This window comes from Anopheles marshallii, chromosome 2, assembly GCF_943734725.1.
Source record: "Anopheles marshallii chromosome 2, idAnoMarsDA_429_01, whole genome shotgun sequence".
NCBI lineage: Eukaryota > Metazoa > Arthropoda > Insecta > Diptera > Culicidae > Anopheles > Anopheles marshallii.
Window position 1 is genome coordinate 26,768,427 of NC_071326.1, and position 20,747 is coordinate 26,789,173.

The 20,747-nt window shown below is 45.0% G+C and overlaps 1 protein-coding gene across 1 annotated transcript in view; it reads left to right on the forward strand.

The window, feature by feature from the left end:
- LOC128710292 (histone-lysine N-methyltransferase trithorax) overlaps positions 1-20,747 on the forward strand; it is a 106,908-nt gene that overhangs the window by 485 nt on the left and 85,676 nt on the right. The window lies entirely within an intron of this gene.

The following is a 20,747-nucleotide window of genomic DNA, read 5'->3' on the forward strand; positions in this document are numbered from 1 at the left end:
AACTATTTGGCCAGTTGTAACCCGCAGAGCCTGCGTTTGGCGTAGTGTAACCACTTACGTAACTGGGCCCGATTCGTTGACCTTTTTAATTATGCGTGGTGAAAAGAAGGGCAACCTGTTTGGTGTTTGTAATAACTGGGGAAATGAGATTGCGAAAAGGTCATAGTTGAACTCTAACGTGGAGAAAACAGATGTCATTAATGTTTGGAAGACAAAAACGGAACAAATTACAAGTAATGTGTGAATCAGAGGCGGATATAAACACTCTTTACACTCTAGCCTGGTGATCTAGCCCGGTTGTGTATTGGTAGTGGCGCCGGTCTTCACATGACCGGACCCCTTCAAAATCCCATCCGGATTAATCCTTCGTACGCAGGACCGACTATCCAGCTACGGGTAAATAAAGTCAAAGAAAACCTGAAATGACAGGCCTAGACCTCTAGAGGTTGTTGTGCCGATAAAGTAGATGACACTCTAACTTTCTTCGATGCCCTTTAACGGAACTTGAGGACAGGACCTTAAGCGGTCCTACATCGAATGCCAAATCCCTTTCCATGGGAACTATAAGAACTGTTTTTTTTTTACTGTAGGAAGTGATGAAGTGAAGAGTTCCAGTCGAAATGTCTTTGCTAATGCATTAATTTTGGCAAGTTTCAAGTACCAATCTGAACCACATGTACCGTGATTCGACGGTACGCTGGGCGCCTACTGTGATGCTGTGTAAAGGTTGCAGCCTTCCTTTGCTCGCATAGCGCATCTCTGTTACACTCTTATTCTCTCTTTCCCTCATGTTCACTCACTCTCAGCCCATCGTCGGACTGAATCGTCGGGCACCATTGAGTGATTATTAACTCGTGGAACTCTAGCATTAGCCGAGTTTGCTGTAATCAAATATTCATTTGCGCTCATTACACACACAAAAGGAAAAGCCTTCCCAAATTATCCCGCACGGTTTCGATTGAATTTCCCGCGCCCTCCACCCATCCACCGTTTGCCCCACCCGTTCATACCGGACAGGAAGAAGCAATCAGCTGCTGTAATCTGGAAGTCGCGATCGGCTTCTGCCGATCGATTTTGATCCATCCGTGCGTTCCGGGTTTCCGGGAAGGCCCGGAAGGCGGAAAAGGAAGTGATCCATCTCCCTCCCCCCCCCCCCCCTCCCGGGGCGGGTTTGTGGTGAGGATGGTTGAGGGTGGATAATAACAGTGTTCTAACCATCTGTCTCCAGATCGTGGCCTTCGATCACAATTCTTGATCTGGCTATCTTGCAGTTGGAGCTGGCGCGAAGTTCTTTGAATCATTCGAACGGGCAAACAGTTGTGTCTCTGTTCGGTCGTTTAAGGGTAGTTTTCGTGTTTCCTTTCTTTAAACTCTTGAAGAGTCAACGGTGCAAAAAAAACAGAAGGTTGAGCTCAATTAGTTGTCGCTACCTTTGGCCCATCCCGAAAAGTTGCATTTCGTGATCACGGGACACTTTCTTTCCTTCCTTCCCTTACCTGGGGGTTGCCGTTTGCTTGCATATCCCATCCCGAGGACGCGACGTGTTCGGAACACATGCTGCTCTGTCGTAATATAGGGGCGATGCGGACGTGTTTTAAAATGTGTATCTGAAGTATGCGCTTCTCTCTCAGTGTGTGTGTGTGTGTTTGTGTGCATATGTATGGTTGAGAAGAGACCGTTTCTAACTTTTTCCGGTCTGGAACACCGCTGTTAGGGCGGCAAGTATGATGCAGAAACCGGTCCACAACACCAACAAAAAAAATGGAATAAAGAAGCACAAGGAAGAAACAAGCAGGGAAAAGCAACTAATCGTATCGATGTGTTGTGTCTGTGAATGCCAAACAGCATGGCACGGGGAATGCAACTGAGGAAGACGGCACGGCGAAAACCACGGCCGATCAGAAGTGAGCAGGAAAACGGAATGACGGAAAATGCATATGCTCTCTCTGCGTTTCGATTCTGTTCGCAGGGCTCAAAACGTTGCATTCCCGGGGCGATTCCCGTCGTGGCCCGTTTGCTGGGAACAGCTGAGAAGGAAAAAAAGGGGGAATTCCCCTAGACAACGACGACGACGACTGCAGGGCTACGCACACAATGCACACTACACACACGTCGATGGAACACGTTTTAAGGGTAATTTTGGTTCGCCGAAGCTGTTCGGAACAAAACTGTTGGGCCATTTTTTGCTGTCCGTAACGCACGCTAACGTTTGGTTGTGTTTATTGGCCAAAAGGCGGTTAAAATTGGAATGCTTTCTTTGGGAGTTTTTCGCACGTATGACCGGGAATTGTGAAAAAAATGCATTTATTCTCTTGAGGTATTGTGCAATATGGTTGTCTTTTAACCTTCTGATCTAAAGAAAGGAGTTGTTCATGCATACTGGCCGGAGCCGCGGTGTAAATGATCGATGTATGAAATATAATTTCAAACCAACCTTTAATGGACGGTAATTTGTGGAGGGACGGCTCGGTGGTGTGTTGGTAGTGGTGCCGGTCTTCACACGACAGAAACGGTCCAAAATCCCATCCGGATCAATCCCCCGTACGCAGGACTGACTATGAAGCTACGGGTAAATAAAGTCTAATCAAGCCAGACATGGCCAGGTCAAGACTTCAAGCTTTTTTTTTGTGCCGATAAAGAAGAAGAAGAAGCAAAGAAGAAAATTTTATTGTAGTGCCGCCTTGTTAAATGGTGGCGTTTGGCGCCAAGTGATAAAAAAAAGCCCACCGTGTTGCCAGAACACACGGGGAACCGTATCGACCGGCTTGAATGGTCTGCACCTCCCTAGCGTGGAGTTAATCGATCGGAGCTGCCGAAGATGGTCATTAAACTAATTTCAACAAGAACATAACCCCGCGTATCCCACCGGAATCGAATTAAGTGGCGCTTTCTAGCGCCTTTCTTTTTAACGCAAACCCACACACACATTAACAAATCATTCTTAACCCTGTGTGTGTGTGTGCTATGTAAATGTAATCCATTATTAAGTACCGCCGGCTCTCTTTTGGACTCTTTTGATCGATCTCGTAGAAAAGAAAGCATAAAAAAACTGGCAACTCCGTCATGCATCTCTCTTTCCCTCGTCGTGCCATGCGGCCGGCAAGCGCCACCGTGTAGTTAAAAGCGTTGGCATAAGTACCCTACCCTTCCCTGTGGGCCCAGTGTTCTAATCGGGGTCGCCCAAAAGAAAAAAAAAAGGACGATGAACAGCGCCCCTTGTGTGTGTGTGGATCACGGCGACAACACGGGTTGGTGTGTTGGGCTTCGAGTACGATGGTGTCCAGGTGCAAAAACGGCACAACCAAAAAGCCACCGTTTATGCCCTATGCCCACTGGGCGAGTTTTCAAAATTCTCCCGCCCTCCCCCTCCATCCAACCATCACTCCTGTCTTTCCCGCTGGGCGCCATCCGCGTCAACTCTCAGTTCTGCGTATCGGTGTGCGTGCGTTCCCTTGGAGTGGGTAATTTGCCTTCGCTTGTCACCGCACACGCAACACAGCGAAGTTATTTAATGTGCAGCACAACGGACGGTAAAAGCTATTTATTAATCGATGCTGGTTTACCACGTATATCGACACACTCACACACACACACACATACACCACAGGATGATGGCCTTCATGATACGTGCGCTTGCGTGTATGTGTGTATGGCCATTGTGTGCCGCACAAGTGTGAACATATGCAAATCAAACAGCCGAGACGAGATGATGACGGGGTTTTCACATACTAAACATTAATTAGTTAGGAATTTTCATGGTTTTTTTGCTAGATAAACGGTATGAGAAATAATATTTTTATAGTTATGATTAAATTTTATCGCTATAAAATTATTACTATCGAACAGAAGAGATGAATGGATGATGCCTCGATTTGTGGTTAACGTTTCACGTGCAACAACCCCCGGCCTTTGTTAATAAATTCAACAATATCAATTAAAGTGAATAAAACGCCCATGCCAATAAATAAATTATCCGCATAAAGATGAAATATGTTTGTGCGTCCGAGTACATGTATGTTTGTGTGTGTGTCTGTGTATAAGTCAGCAAAATCAATTCACACGAAATAGATGGTCGAGGTGAAAATTTCGCTCTTTCAAACAAACAACACACAAAGCCGAAGCGCCGCCGTGGCCGCTCAGCCAGCCCCCCCCCCCCCTCCTCCCCGCCCCGCAAAGTGAGTGCGCTCATTCATATGAGCTACTCAAACAGAAGAAACCACCCCACGCACACACACACTCATATTGACCAGGTGCGTTTGGTGCTCCCTTTGAGCAACCCTCTTGAGGGGGTGTAGTGGTCGGTTACATCGTGTTTTCTGCATCGCAGCTCGACGCGTTTTCGTTTCGGATCAATTTTTATAACAAACCGGGACGGGAGCGCCCCAACAAGCGACAGAGAGAGAGAGAGAGAGAGCAAGATAAAGAGCAAAATAATATGCGCGCTAACACCCAAACAAGCAACATAAAGAGATTGAGCTTGGTTGGAGTTTTGGTTGAAGGGGCAACAATGAAAAGACGGAGGGGCCGTTTTTGGGGTGGACATGTACGCGTGTACCTTTTGCTAAAGGGGATGGAAGGGCAAGAGGGATGAAACCATGGGGTGGAAGAGGGGCTGGGGGGTGTATTTGCCAATGAAACGTAGAAAGAGTGTTACAGTCTCTCTCTCTCTCACTCTCGCTAAATTGCTTGAGTGCGGGTTGATGATATCATCATCATTGCCATCATCAGCACTTACTTACAGACACCGTCACAAACACAGGCTCATAGCCCTGCACGGTCAAGTATATATAGGGGGGCGTGAGTGGGGCGGTTTGTGCCGAGGGGATGCGATGTAAACTCTCTTTTCGTCTTGTAAAATCGTTACTGTTGTTGCGCGGTGTTGTTGTTGTTGGTTGACCGTTTACTTCTTGGTGTTGGTGTAACATCTCCCCTTCGTATGCGTGGGGCGGAGGGACTACTAACCCTCCCCTGTTCCCCTGTTTCGAGCATGTTCGCACTGTTCCACCCAAAAGAAAGCTTATTACAGAAAGAAGCGTTTCGTACTTGCGGAAAATCCACGGAACCCACACGGCAGACGTGTCGTGAGCGAGAACGCGCGGCATCGGAATGGACGGTGTGCGAGCGACTGAGAAGGAACATGTCTCTGCGAGTGCGCATTGAGAGACCGCGCGTGGTGTGTGTTGTGTTGCGTTTATTTCACAACAAAAACAGCTCCAGTGTCAACCATCATGATCATCCCCTGGTAGGAGGACAGGTGAGGGGTATCACTCGAGGAGACCCTTCCCTGCCTTCCTTGCCCATTTTGTTTTGGAAAGGGCATAGCACGGGTATGTCGGTTGATTCTCCCAAAAGGGAGAGAGCAAAAGGCACGAGGTTTGCCAAAAACAAAAACAAATCGTAGTCTGGAATGGTTGGTTAGACCGTGGTCTAAGCGAAATGATTAAAAGACTGCAAATATTCTTAATGATTTAGAAAAAAAATATTAATATTATTATATCAATTTGTGTAAATAAGCGTCATCGAGTCAATAGGTTCTATTCATAATAAGAAGCATAAGGGCAAATTTTGTTGGTGATATGAGAAGAAATGGGTTAAATTTCCCATTGTATAGTACTTTTTATACAATTTCAAAAATAGTATCCATTTGGAACCATGCACTATCGTGCAAGGCGATAACTTTTTATCTCTACAGCTCATAATAATAATTCTCTTGCTGATCCCACCATTAAAAAAAAATAAATTATCACTTAATTTCCATTATTTTTGCTCGCCTGATTAAATATCGGCAAGCTTTTTGAATCGATTAGTTTTTTCAACTATCTAGATGATTTTTTCCATCGTCCATAACAAGCTCATTGGCCATCGAGGACAGCGATAAAAAAAAAACTGTGCACGATAAAAATGGTGGCAAGCATCTATGCACCTTTTCATTGCTGGACCAGATTCATTTTATTGTGGAATTAAAGCAAACGATAACATTCTCTTCATTGCAAAACTTCACAAACCATGAATGCAACCTTTTGCAGTGAAAATAAAAATGGAGGACCTCATCGAAGTGTATTCGAGTATTCAATTTCATCCGACTCCAGTATCGTTCCAGTAAGCTCCTTGGTAATGCTTATAGCCCTAATAAAGTATCCTTTTTCCATTTTGCGAGAGCGACACGGTGTCGCGATCAAATTGCAGTTGTGAGAACGTTGCCGCGGTCACCGGGTTGACCCGTCTGCATGACAAAACCGCAGGAATGCCGTTGTCACTGTTATCCTTTGCCCACCATCCATTATGTCGTGGTGAGCAAAAACCCTTGCGAAAAAATAGGAGCACCCAGCAACGGTGAAAGAGTTGTACGCGTCACGTTGGGCAGCATGGGAGTGCAGAAACAGGGGGGGTGGATGTAGCAAAAAGATAAAAAAGGACCCATAAATGATACCGAGTAGCTTAGATGAATATTAAAATCTGCGGACTGCGATGGGAAAGTGCGATAGAGCAGGAAGCATGTGAAGATCGGGTGCAATTTGATACGAGCAGTTTTGCTTCATCCCCTCACATTTTCGGTGTATGAGGTGCTATATTTCATTCTCTAAAACTGTAAAGGTTTTTTTTTTAACTAGCGACAAGAAATGGAAAAAAAAACATATTCTTACAAGATAAATGAATTTTTTATTACCTTTTAAACGCTGCACAAGCAACAAGCCAACAGCACCAAGGGGGAGGACGTCTGTTTGAGTGGATTTATGAAACGATACCACACACCAAACACTTGTATTGGGTTGTACGGGGTTTTTTCTTCGTGCGGGGAAATAACACCCCAAGATATGAAAGGGTTTGGTTGTCCAAGTAGATAACGATAATAACGAAAAATAAAACCCGCGTCGTAAAGTCTGTGCCTTTTCCAGCAGCAGGTGACGCAACATGTACACCGGGCACAAACAAAGTATACATCCACCCGCATGAGGTACATACTAGTGATGGGAAATCCGGAGTGGATCAACGAATTCGCTTGCAGTTCAACGTTGAAAATCCGGATTGGACTCGAAAAGCAATCGGGAGGTGAATCTGTTTCAGAGAATTACTCCGAAGGCAATACCGGAGCCGAACCTTGGAGTCGAACTCGGAGTCGCATATGGGATCGTATCCGGAGTCAAATCTGTTGTCGAATCCGGAGACAAATCTGGAGTTGAAAGCGGAGTCAAATCCGAAAAGGAACTCAAGGAATCCTGGGGGTTTAAATCTGGAGTTGCAAACGAAATCGAATCCGGAATCAAATTTGGAGTTGAATTCGGAGTCAAATCCAAAGAGGAATCCATTGTTGACTCCCCGGGGGTCAAATCTTGAGTTTAAAACGAATTCGAATACGAGCCGAATACGTCGAGTTAAATCTGGAGTTGAAATCGGAGTCAAATCCGAAGAGGAATCCAGAGTTGAATCAGAGGACTCAAATCTGAAGTTTAAAACGAAGTCGAATCCGGAATCAAATACGGAGTCAAATTTGAAGCTCGAAGCGAAGTCTAATCCGAAGAGGAATTCAGAGTTAAATCCGTGGTTAAAAAGAGTCGAATCCGGAGTCAAATAAGGTACCAAATCCGGGGAGTAGTAAACCGGGTTGCGATCGAAACCGGAGTCAAGAAAAAATAATTCCAAGTCGAATTCGGAGTCAACTCCGTAATCAAATCAGAAGTTCCGTAGATGAATTCATCCGACCTTGGAACCATGTTGATATCAACCACCACTAATATATACACTGAAAATGGAAATTTGCCCACTTGTCTCACATTAATGCGAGAAGCATCTCTTCGCGACTCTCGAGGCGTCGTAAAATCGGTCGTCTGCCGGTCGGTACCGAACGCCCCGGTAAGGTAAATGAGCTTGCTGGTGGTGTATACCGTACCGTAGAATGTTGCCCTTTTTGACGTCGTCTCACTTTCCAGCGGTTGCCCTCCTCCTGGGTGGGTGGTGTGTGTTCTCCTTCCTCCCATCACCTCCCCCTCCCAAAACCACAAACACGCGAAACGGTGAGAATTAAGCTGTGTGTACGTGTGGGTGTGAGGGTTTTTTGGGAGAGACACATACACACACACACACACGCGCCATGTTTTCCACCGGTGTTGGAACACCGCTTTTCTTTTACCCGTGCGTTTCTTTGTTGTTGTCTTGGCAGAGGGTTGCAAAAGAGCGCAGTCCACCGCACTGTGATAATCGCGCAACAACAGCGTCCGGAGAGCCAAAAACCCAAACCACTGGCTGTCCTGGTATCTGTCTCCCGATGTGCTTTTTTGCTGGGAGAGTTAATTTACGCACACACCAGCGATGTGAGAACACGAGATGACGGCAGTTGCTCGAAACCATGTGTGTGTGTGGGGAGGGGGGGGGGGGGGGGGAGGGTTGTGATGAAAAATCCAATTTTTCCAGTGATGAAACGCGTGGAACTCTGTTGTTCTGGCTAACGCTTGTTGAGGAGATACCTTTTCTTTCCCCGGGATGCGCAATAAATGGACTCTCGACGACCCCGGCAGGCCACCGTTTGGCAGTTTCGTGTGGTGTGATCTCGATAACCTTGGGATGTGCGATGTGTGGTGTATGCTTCTGGTAAAAATGGCGTTCTACAACCATGTTGGGTGTGAAACAGGAAGAGTTTCGGGGCGTTTTATCACTGTTTGTTTTAACTACAGCGATCATATTTTGAAATCGTTTTATGGAGTGTAAAGCGCACTGGTCCATTCTCTGTTCTTGCTATTGGAGATTTTTGTGATGTGTTGATGTTTGGATGTGATGAAAATGGGTCTAGTTTCCAGAATTCGTCCAGAATTCAATACAGTCCGCTAGAACTATGACTGATAGAGCACGGCTGCTAAATGTTATCAATTGAGAAATCAAATTTCCCAACATTGAGGTCAAATTTTCCGTCCAACTGTGTAGGCAATATATCAAATTGTTGACCATATCTCAAACGCCTTATATCTGGACAGCAACACTTCAAACTTTGGTAATTTGGTAACAAATTGTTCAAAAATCTAATCATCACTCTCACGTGGTCATGTTCTCCGTGCATGCGTCTGCTAACACGTGACTTATTTTGCATACCCCCCGCACCCACTAACACACCCTCCTTCTCTATATTTTTTCTGTTCGCTTTCCAATCCTTGCACCGTACGGATGCGTCACAGGGAGTTGCATTAAATTGTCGCACACTAAAACCGAAAAACAAAAACCAGCTCTAAGCGGAGCATAAAAATCGAACAAACACCAGTGCAAAGAGCTCGGATTGCCACAAATCGGTTGCATTTTAGGGAAAACAAACAAGCGTGCTGTATGTGCATATCGACTTCGTTGGATGAAAAACATTAACAAGAGGTGAGGCAGGGGAAGCGGAGGGGGGGGGGGCACGGGTTGGGAAACGTTAAAAACGCATGCATGCACCGTTTACCGTTGCCAACGGCATTAGTAAAACAAACAATCGTTTCTCTTTCGTTCCACTGCAACTAGGCTGAGGTTTGAGGTTTGGTGCAGTTTTTTGTGCAAACGTGAAAAGAAAAAATCAAACACAAACACACAACTGTCCCCAGCGCAAACAAGAACCAAGTACAAGTGAAACAAATGCGAAAACAAGGACAAACATTGGCGTGACGAACGGAGGGTGGCAGGGTTGCTTTGAATGCCGCGTGATATGCCAGGGGGGGGGGGGGGGGGCAGCGATACAGTGGTGGCCGATTGCACAACTTTAGGTTTTCGCGGTTTGCTGCGTATTTGCAGCAGGTTTCGCCCGTCCATTGGTCCAAGCCTAACAAAAAAATGGCTTCATTAGTGTGCACAGGAAGCAGTCTTGCACTTGTAACAAGTGCAAACACACAAAAACGGGTCCCCCAAAATTGACATCTATCCATTCCGATGCCGAATTCCCCCGAGGTCGATCGAAATCGAATTCGCCTCGTCGTGAGCGGGGCTGGAAACGTACGGGCTCTCTCGTACTTTGCTGTTGTTTCTCTCTCCTAGTTAAGGTGGGTTTCCTTTTTCTACTCTCATTTCACCGAAAAAAGGACACACACACACACATCGTTTTGTGTTTTGGGAAAATGCAGCGTTGAGCCCCAATCCAGCCCGTATCCTTGTTGCCCAAGACCGAGCGGTGCAGATTTTGGCTGTTGCGGTTGATTGCGATGCAAATGTCGAATGAAAAACTATGTCCTTCTCCAATGCTGTCCTTCCTGGTTGGTGCGCGTGTACGCTTGTGTTTCATTTTTCATGTCGAAACTGCAAGCCGGAATGAACGTCCCAGGGAATGGTTTTGGGTTGCATTCGAAGAATAATTGCTAATTGCTTTTGGGAGCGATAGAGGGAGGAGAGCGTCGGTCGGGTTCGGTCTGTTGTGACTCGTTCGTACGATCAACTTTCACATATTGATTGCATGTTAAAATTTTGTTTCCAAATGAATAGGCGCTGCCCATGAGCAAAAAAGTGGACACAAAATGTAGAAAATGAATTTTACAGCCCCCTCCTAACTGGGACCCCCCCCCCCCCCCCCCGCGCCTTCCATACGAAAAGGACCTGCTGGTAGTGATGTTATCATGAGCGAAACACAAATCCATTTGCAGGGTTTTTCGAAGCAGTTTTGTAGTTGAATTATTAGTCATATTTCAATATAAATTTTAAGTCATCATTTTAAATGGAAGTTTTAAATAGAATAATAGAATAAAATAAGAAAAAAAATTTGTGCAAAATTGAAATTATCAGACATGAGTGTCTGGTTAGAAGATTCAATTTTGCTTTATTTTCTCCGGGCAAACGAATACAAATAAATATACCATTTTCTTCGCGCTTTTTGCGCACAGCTGGAAGTGCTTTAACCCTTCCTCTCCTCCCCTTCACCCCTTCCCCCCTCTGAGGGCGACATTCTTTTGATTGTAAAATCGATAATGTTGTGGAGCAATTTTTCCCTCCCATCACACCTTCCCCATCCGTTCTAGCAGCACAAGAAAAACAAATAATAATGCCATCGAACATTTCGCTTCTCATTGGAGCAGGACCTTCTTTGCCCAACTTTTCTATCGCCATTTGTTTGTGGTTATCGAATTAGAAATGTTATTATTATAATCTACCGTCGGCGTGTAGGGATTTACCGGCCTGGTGGCACGCTTAATTGCTTTCAAAAGCGGAGTGGGGAGGAGGTGGGGTTGTGGAAACAAACGGAAAGAATAACATTTTTACCAGAACGGGAACGAGCTGTTCGTGTGGCAGTTCCGTCGACCATTGTCGTAATTGTTTGTGGCGTAGCGCGTACTCCATCCACACACCACCACCCCCCGTCCAGGCTCAAGGATCTAATTGCATTCGCCACCATGGGGCGCGGGAAAACCCTCTCGTCCTGCTACCAGGGAAACAATGGAATGGAAATTGTGTTGGATCATTTCCTGGCGAATGGAAAACTTCCGTCCCAATTCCCAAGGTGTAGCACCAGTGTCACCCGCTGCCTCTAATGGGGGTGTTTCGTTCGGGTGCACACGCGTTCGGTCCTTTACGTGTATTGATGGTTTCCATTTTTTCGTTGTTTCTTCCCTCCACGCCAAGAAGGACACCCGGGAATGGAGAGAGACAGAGAGAAAGCGTAATCGACTAAGCAAAGAGATTTCTGAACCTTATCCTTACTTCCTATCGTTAACTCACGGCTTCAATTGCACCGTAAAGACGATGTGGAACTGGAGTGCGGGAGGAAAAGAGGCGGAACGACGTACATTGTGGGACGCAATTCAATTATTCTCATAAACCGCTTGTGCGCCGACAACGTCTGCAGACGAAATAATGCAAACCTATCGCCTATCGGGACTGTTGGAGTTGGAAACGATTTAATCAAATGCTACAGTTTCCTGGCACACACCCACTCCTCCCGACCGCACAATCCTTGCCACAGCCTCGCCCATACACATCCCTTTTTCACCGTGCGGCAGCCGAGCAGTTTGCCGTAGTAATTGCATGTCGAATTGACATGAACGATGTATTCACACCGTATCCGGGTGGCTCTCGGGACGATCGAAATGGGTGCGAATGTTCCCCCTGTATGGACAATGATTCCCCGTTTGCCGAGGTCTCCCCTAGCCCATTTTCTGTTCCGATCCAGAAAGGACTCGGCACCGAAAAACGATTCGGAATATTGCCACAGTTATCGAAAATGACTCGTTGAAAGTTGTTGGCAAAATATCCATTCCGTGCCGGAACCTTTTCGGGGGTAGCGTGGCTAAAATGGCACCCGGAATGATATCGCAAACACGTCGATCTGATCAAATGATGCAGAATCACTTGCACTTTCAGTAGTAGCGGGAAGCGAGCACCATGGTGGTGGGAATTATTTTTCCCAAGTGCTTCCATTGGCGTTCCGTTGTGGAGCAGCGAGAAAGCATGTAATGACTGCGCGATACCATGTACTAGCTAAGCCGGAGGTCGTACGGTTCTATGGAGCATCTGCTATTTGGGTAAGGTTTTCCTACACCCGAGGCACATATGGAACCAGCCGGGGACAATGGGATGCTGTTCGAAAACGATAATCTCTCGACCGGAGTTACTATTGCCGCAGGGAAGAGCTTTCGCTCCGTAGTGCATTTCTCACAATACGGCACAGCGTCGTGTGTGCATTATGCTCGTTATCTCGATTATTTATTCGCAAACGGGAATTCTATCAACAACGGCTGCCGTGGGAACTGTTTTCGGCCGTGGTTATACATCGAGCGCACCTCTTATCGGTAGTGGAACATATTTAAACTTTTCGGATCATTGATGAAGTGTCTAAATTAATTTTCACCACGTTCCATAACTGAACATGAACTGTTCTTGAATACGTTGTTTGTATATGCTAGGGAGGTGACTTTTTGTTTTACAGAGTGGTGTTTCTGTAAAATGATTATCTGAACAACTGCGGATCAGACCTTTGCTGGTCAATAGAATTCCACGGATCACCTGCAGTTTTAATGTTTGAGAAGAAATGTTAATGCTTTAAACATTCATGTTTGTTATTTATTGATTTCTCCAGTATGGTTTGTTAAGGTGTATTTTATAGTTTATTACAATTGTTATAACATTTTGAAGCGTTGAACTCTCTCGGACATGGGATTTGTCCAAAACTGACGAAACGCTCCTAGCCGAGTTCGAGAGGAGAAGGATTTCTGGCCCCGTTTGTGTAGAAGGAGCCGATACAATGACGAGCTGTACGGCGAGTTTACCGGTGGGCTGGTCACGTCATGAGAATGACACCGGACGACCCAGCCCGTAAAGTCCTATTCGGTCGTCCACATGGAGGCATAGCACATAGGAGGCACCTGATAAACGAGAATTCCTTTGGGAAAAATTAATTTGACGCCAGATTAATATAAACAACTATCTTTACCAACCTGACACTCGTTACAAAAAGTTCAAAAAGTATTTACTGCCATTTGTTACGATTGGAATAATTTACATTCGACTGAATTTTTTGTTCATATGGTGTAAATAATATATTTTTTTTAAATTAAACACACCTATACCTTATATAATCCTGTGTATTGGAGTCATAATCGGAGTTGAGAATTGAACCCACACCGTATGTGTTGTTAACTCGTGCTTTACCATCATGACTATTCAAGTAGCGTTCAAACTGGCTGTTTAAAAGTGCCATACCAGTAATACCATTATGCAAATTACTTAATTTTTGAATTTCTTTGTGTTTTCATCGGAAAATTAAATGAAAAAGGTTTTAGCATCCTGGGCAAAATTAAATTACCCTTCACCGTAACGGATTCGCTCTACCCAAATCGGGCTGTTTTCGGATGTAGCGATACGACTCATTGACGTCAAGATTGTAATGGACTACGCAATGAACTAATTGATATTTTCCTTCAACCCTCCCTAATAACAATCCTATCCGGTGCGGGGTGATAATTCGACTAAACTTCGGAAAGCAACCTTCACAACATGTTGGTGGTTCTTGTGGCTATTTACAAATTGGGGGAAGTTGGTCCGTTAAAACGATTTGTTAAATCCTGCCGAGCAATGCGTATGCGGCGAGAAATCGAAACCCGAATGTCGGTCCGATTTTTCATCGTGCCAATGAAAAGTGAATAAATAGTGGTGGCAATTAGTTTTCCTTTCCTGTATCCTTTCCCCAGCCGCCGGGAATCAATTTCCGCACAATGCACGAACAATTCCTTCTGAGAGCTGAAAGCGCGCTGCAACCATTCTGCATTGAACATAAGTGAACCATTTTTCATTTCCCCTGTTCCTTCCCCGTGCCGCGAGATCCTTTTGTTCGTGATCGCCGTCGCTCGTCAATCAAGTGTGTGCGCGTGCGAGAAAATGAATGCTTCATTAAGCTTTTCATGACGGTTGAACGCATCGCTAAAAGTTGGTAAAAGTGCACCCGGGAAAAAAAAGTACCGTCGGTTTGTACTATCGCGAAGAATGGCGCATCAACAACGTGGCGAAACGCTGGCGAAGCGCGCGGGCATGCATCGCATCGAGGTGGAGCTATGCGCTTTGATTTCCAATTTTCCAATTTCCAAAGCATCATATCGGTCTGGCTGAAGAAAATGCATCCCTTTGTGGTGGGTGGGTTTGCATATTGAATTTCGAGAGCACATATAACTTCATCAAACGTCGTACACCATTGGCTGTGTCACGTTCTGCGAACGCAGAACGCTCATGATATCTTCCTCGTCCGAATCCGAATGGTGACGAACAGTTTGAATTGGCAAATTCCGGGCTTTTTGATGGTGGTTTGTGCGCAAATAAACCGTCCTCGTGCTCGCGCGTCGGACCAAGGGAGTAGCGTGGGCGATGGAAAGTGGCGTGGTATTACGCATTGATTTTCGTCCGAGTTTTCACCTCGTTTGATGATGTTGTTGTTTGACAGCTGTGTGTGATGCAGTTGTCGAACGCATACACCCATCAATCGGTATGCACTAGTGATGGGAAAGTTCCATTATTTTTTTTGCGGAACGGACCGGAATCAGGTTCTTTTCTTAAAGGAAAGGAAGTTTGTTGAAGCTACCTTCAACGAACTTCCGTTCCTTTAAGAACAGAGCCTGATTCCGTGAAAATTATAGTAATCTTGCATGGTTAGATTTTTATGTATTCTGTACCATTATTAAACATATTAGTATAATTAATTTGCCATTTTTCGGTTTACAAAATCTTTTGAACGTAAATTCCTGTTGTTCCTGTGAGTTTTCCATTACTATCGAAAATAATTTTATTAGATTGGTAAGATTGAGTGATCTTTTTGAAAAATGTCATAAAATAAGGCAGTATATTAAACGATGAATTATTCGACCCTATCGCAACTTTAACCATCAACGAACGTAGGAATGTTATATAAACGTATTTGGTTATAATTTCTTGCACGTTGGTCTATTCCGTTGTTCAGTCAGTATCTGTCCAGGGTTAGAGAAAATTCCGGTTCCGCACAGAATCTAACCTTCTAAGCCTACACAACAATGTGGTGGCACAAGGTCGGTCGTTACCCATGAGAATGGAATACAACAAAACTGGTTGCTGGAATGGTTCTCTAAAAAAAGGGTATCAATTTTGCAGAAGATCATTGAACAAACCATGGACACATTCTTGTCACTATGGGTGTTGCTTACATTCCACTACAGCTTTGAGCAAGAGTAACCGAAGCAAACGTTGTAATCTTCGCAAGACGCACCTACTTTAAGAATTTTTATGCACCTAAGTTCGATCGTTCCACAGAAGGAACGGAACGATCCTTGGAGGTTCGGAACGAAATCACTCATCACTAGTATGTACTCGTTAGCGCGAAAAGCTCTCACTCTCTCGGTGTTGTGGTTGTCGGCTTTTATTTTTCGCATAAAACGCTCTTTCTCTTTCCGATCTTAGATAGGGAGGGGAAAACTTGATCGATTTTCTTGTCCACCACCCTAGAGAGCAAGTCATCAAAGTACGTGATGCTTTTGACGCACGTTTGCAAGAACGCCAAACGCTTGGAAAAGAATTATGTAATTAAAAAATGTATCGGAAAAAAAGATATAATCCTTAAAAATCTCGACTCATGTGTGTGTGTGTGTTTGCATTCCAAAGGAATCAGAATATGGTGGCAATTATAGCTGGCGGTTATCGAGAACTTGCCGTTTTGTACACTATTATTAGCCGTGCGCGAGTGTAAAAGCGCGAGCTCACCTCAACTTCGATGGGCTCCGCCACGCAAATGGAGTACGATGGTGTGGCGCCATTGTTGGCCACTAATTGGATGATCTTTCGCCTTTGTCCGTGTGTGTGTGTGTGTGTGTGTGTGTGTGTGTGGAGGCTGGTGGAAGCATAAATTGCCGGCAGATGATCTTGTTAACGGCATTTGCTGTTATTTCTGTTCCGGCTTTTTGGTGGTGGTGAAGATTTAATTTGCTGTTTTGATTTCAATCCGCAACATCACATCCAACACCTGTGGAAGGCGCTTTATTAGGCCGCTTTTATTCGGAATAATTGAAGCTAAATAGAATGGAGCATGGAAAAAAAACCAACGAGCTCTTCCTGTTTGAGACGCGTTCGATTTTATAGAACAGAAATGAATCTTCGATTTTCAAACGTGCCCGCCTGATGCCATTTGGAAATACACTCGAAAAACGTCGAAATTGCACACTTGTACGTGTGGTGGGCCAATCGGGTTTAAGGTAAATAAACATAAAAATAAACTACCGACCGAAAATGAAGGGGGTAATGTTTCCTTCACATTCCGGCAATCCTTTCCCCCTCCACGGATTCTGTTTTTCTTTTCGTTTTGCATGTAAAAGTGTTGAAAGTTTCTATTTACCTGGTGCGCAACAAGCGCGCAAATAAATGAGATCATCGTCATTTTTTGAAGTCTTACCCCCACGCCCCATACCACGCCATTTACCAGAACCGTCCCCACAGGTTTGGTCGTCACCCGTCGGGGTTGCGGTTACGTTTATTTTCATTTTCAAATTCACCAAACGTTGTCCGGCCGTATTTGATGTGCTGCTGGCAACTGTTGGCATGCCGGCTGGTGCTGCTATGTGTGTGTTTGTGTGTGTGATTTTTTCTCTTCCAAACTTTCAAACGATTGATCATTTAATCTCGTTTCCACCCATCAAATGGTTCATCTTCTTCGGCGGGATAATACTTGGATGGGGTTTTTTTTTCCCCGCCTTACTTTTGGTTGTTTTTCCACAAACGTCGTTGAACACGTAATCTTTTCGGCCAATTACCCGACCCATAGCAACAGCGCGTCGAATCTGCTGATTTCGGAATGCTTTCCCTCGCCCCGTGTCTGACCCTGGCGAGTGTTCGGATAGGAAAAATGAAACGATGATGGTATGAAGATTGAAACGTTGGAAAAACAGACACCTTAACCGACGTGGATATCGGCTTAATCTCGGACGAGATATAGAGCTCAGTGAACTGGAATATCGAAGATTCGGTCGTGTTTGTGCCGTGTTGTTGTCTATTTTTGCTACTCCAACGTATCATTTTTAACCCTTTTCCCGATTCGGTGCAATCGACATCGAGGAAAATGTGTAATTACGGGCGTTTTAATGGACTTCGTTGAGAAGAAAAAGCACCTTCTCATCGGCTCATAATCACAAAACAGTGAACGGTAGGCGAAGCGTAATTTATTAGATCCGTTGCCGATTATCACCTTTTTGATGCACCGGAGAGATTGAGCACATCCGCTCAAAACCGGGTTCTTGTCTTGGCGTTCATTTTTCCGACATTTTCTCGCATCGGAGTTTGGGATTGGGTTATGCATGGTGGGGTGCGGCTACTTCGACGACCCACCATCATGTCACAGTAAAACGAGTTTTAAGGGGTAGAAAGCAGGAAGGAAAATCTCCCCCCCCCCCCCCTCCCCCCTCTTTGTCACCCCCAGCCGAGGTGGTGTGATCCGTTCGCGTGGCTTCAGTTACCGACTTCAGTGTGCCTTTTCCTTGCGCCTTGATCTATTTTGAACGGGCTCACATCGAACCAATTCCCAATTTGCGCCACTGCACCACTGCACTTTCTGCTGCCGAGTATCCCGGGTGAGTGTGTAAGATCCCGTTTGCGCCACATTCCAACGGTTGTGTGCGGCCGTGAGCGTCGATCGAGCGTCATGTTTTGCGAGTGCAACGCTTCCAAATGGCTTCCACGCTTTATTTCTTGTTCGAAGTTGCTGTTGCACCGTCGTGCATTTCTTTTCCTTTGGATCAGGGGAGGTTAACTGGGTGAACGGATTTATACTCCCACGCCACATTGGTATTGTGGCACGAAGGATGGCGAAGTGGTGATCCCTTGTGACCCTCCGCTCTGTATGGTTTGTGGGGCAGATTGAAAAAAAAATTACAGCAGCAGAGTGTTCTTTACCCCCGGTTTGGTCGTGCCAAAACCACACCATTATGGGTGTTGTGTGTGTGTGATGATTATCGTAGTAAAGTTGCACGTGATTTATACAGATGTTAAGCGTGCGAAGGGTGCACCTTGTTTGACGACGAATTACAGCGCGTTTCTATTGGTAAATTGTATCTTTAAATATCCCTTGCGATGGGGATTTATTGCACGACTCTTTCATTCAATTCTACCGTGGGTTTGGCAGACTTTCTCTACTGTGGGTGCTTTATTAGTACACATTGCATTAAGGATGCGGATTTTTCTTTCCGATGAGCCGCCTCATGGCTGCATCAATCCATCATACAGTGGAGAGCTACGGAAGTCTCCCTAATGACAGCTGACAGTTGATTTATAATGCATCTTGAGGAACGAATATCCCGCCTCGATGCTATGAAACTCGCCTCATAACATCTCAACGAACATTCATCCTCGCTCTCCCTCTTCCTCTTCCCTTCGTTCCACTTCGAGACGGATAATAAAGCACTCAACTATCAAAGATCGATCAAACTGTTGAAATTTTTGTCGTAGCCCCTCTAATCGATTCTCACCCCACAACCTGCTGGTTCGATCGTTTGATATCCCATCCTTTGGGGTGGATTGATTTTTCCGGTTTTTATTATATTTTTTCGCTGTTCCGTTTGAAAATCTCCGATGTCCGGAAAACCCGATTATATACTTGATTACGATAAAAAAAGAGATTGTCAGTATTGAAGTGATTAAAGGCAATGGGAGAATGCAAAAAAAGTACATGCCCAGGATTATACGGCTCATTGCAGGATGGAACAAAATGATTGAAACTGCCCCGTGAGTTAAGCTGCTGTAGTCGGATTAGCAGTGGGGGTCGCTTTAAGCAGGGCGGAAAATTAAATCCATATCGTTTCCACGCATTACTGCACGCTCTAAGGACACTAGCGATGGTGAGTGTAGAACAGCAGAGATTGTATTGATGTTACTCAAGAATGCTATGCTCTCTTTGCAAAAGTTTCTTCTGAATAGAAACAAGGGAAAGTTCAATGTTTATTTATTTGTTTACTCCATAATGACGGCATTTATCAAGGGAAAGTTCAATGTATTTTATATCTTAAAAGTTCTTATTTCTCACCACAATTGAGGGATCGAATCTCTAGTCGAAATATTCTTCTATAGCGAGGTCTACACGTAAAGTAATAATCCATCATAACAAGTGTTTTGAGTAGAGAGTTCCCTCAGACTGTAGTAAGACCGGTTGGCAGCCCTAGCCCCTAGTGCCTAATGCCCTAGCGCGTATTTCAACTTCAATGTGGTCGATGCTGACTTTTGACCCAAGATAGGTGAAATTTTGGACGACTTCGAAAGGGAGTTCATCTATCTGTATCTGGCGCAGACCCTTGGTGACAGCAAAGGGTCCTGAGAGTTTTCCATTCTCCAACATCTGGCAAGTGACGTTGGTCATTGTCATTCGTGCTAGTCTGGTAAGTTAGATTCCGAGATTCCAAAAGAGCTCATTGCGTCGTAAAGTTTTGCTGTCGTATACGGCCTTGAAGTCGATGAAGAGATGAAAGGAGTATAGCTGCTGCTCCGCCATCTTCCCCAAGATCTGCCGCATCGTGAAGATCTCATCAGTGGTTGATTTTCCGCTTCGGAATAAATACTTAATGTACTTGTTCACTAAAAATAGAGTGATTGAATTCCATGTGTTGTCCCAATACAAACTATTCCGGCGTTTCGCCATTACTTACCTTAAACAATGTGTTGATGTCATGTAATCGAGTAAACTCCCTGAGAATATATTTGGTGTATTCTTTGTTATTTCAAGCAAATCGTGCGCGTATAGAGCTGAATTAACGAACGCTATTACAAAACCCACGATAATGTAATTGAATCTATAATTTCGTGTTAGTACGCAATTGAAAAAAAAATCCCCAATACCATTTACAAGAGCATCGGTGGCCGTCTTCCAGCCGTCCGTTCGAATGGTAACGATGAACGGAAGGCTGCTAATGGTCCAATGAACGCCAAATGGCCATTTACCTCAACAATGGTCTAATATAATTGCCCTTTTCCTGATGTCCTGCTAGGATGGCAAACAATACCGAGAAATGAAACACTGAGTAAACATCCCGCCGGCCAGACTTCTTACCAGCTCGCTTGGCTCGCTGCTTTCAAGGGCCTTCGGCAGTCTTGATCGTATTAATTCGATTTAGAATCCATGTTTCTGTGTGCATCTTTATCGTCACCCGGCTCTGTCTCTGTGTGTCTGTTTGCCGCTGTAGACAATCGTTTCGACGACGACACGGTTGCTTTGTTTGCAAATTAATTAAATCTCTCCATGAATGGGTGTAGCGCCACAGGCGACGACCATCCCCCACCACATCACCCCAAAGGATGTTGACCATATCAAACAGGGAGGG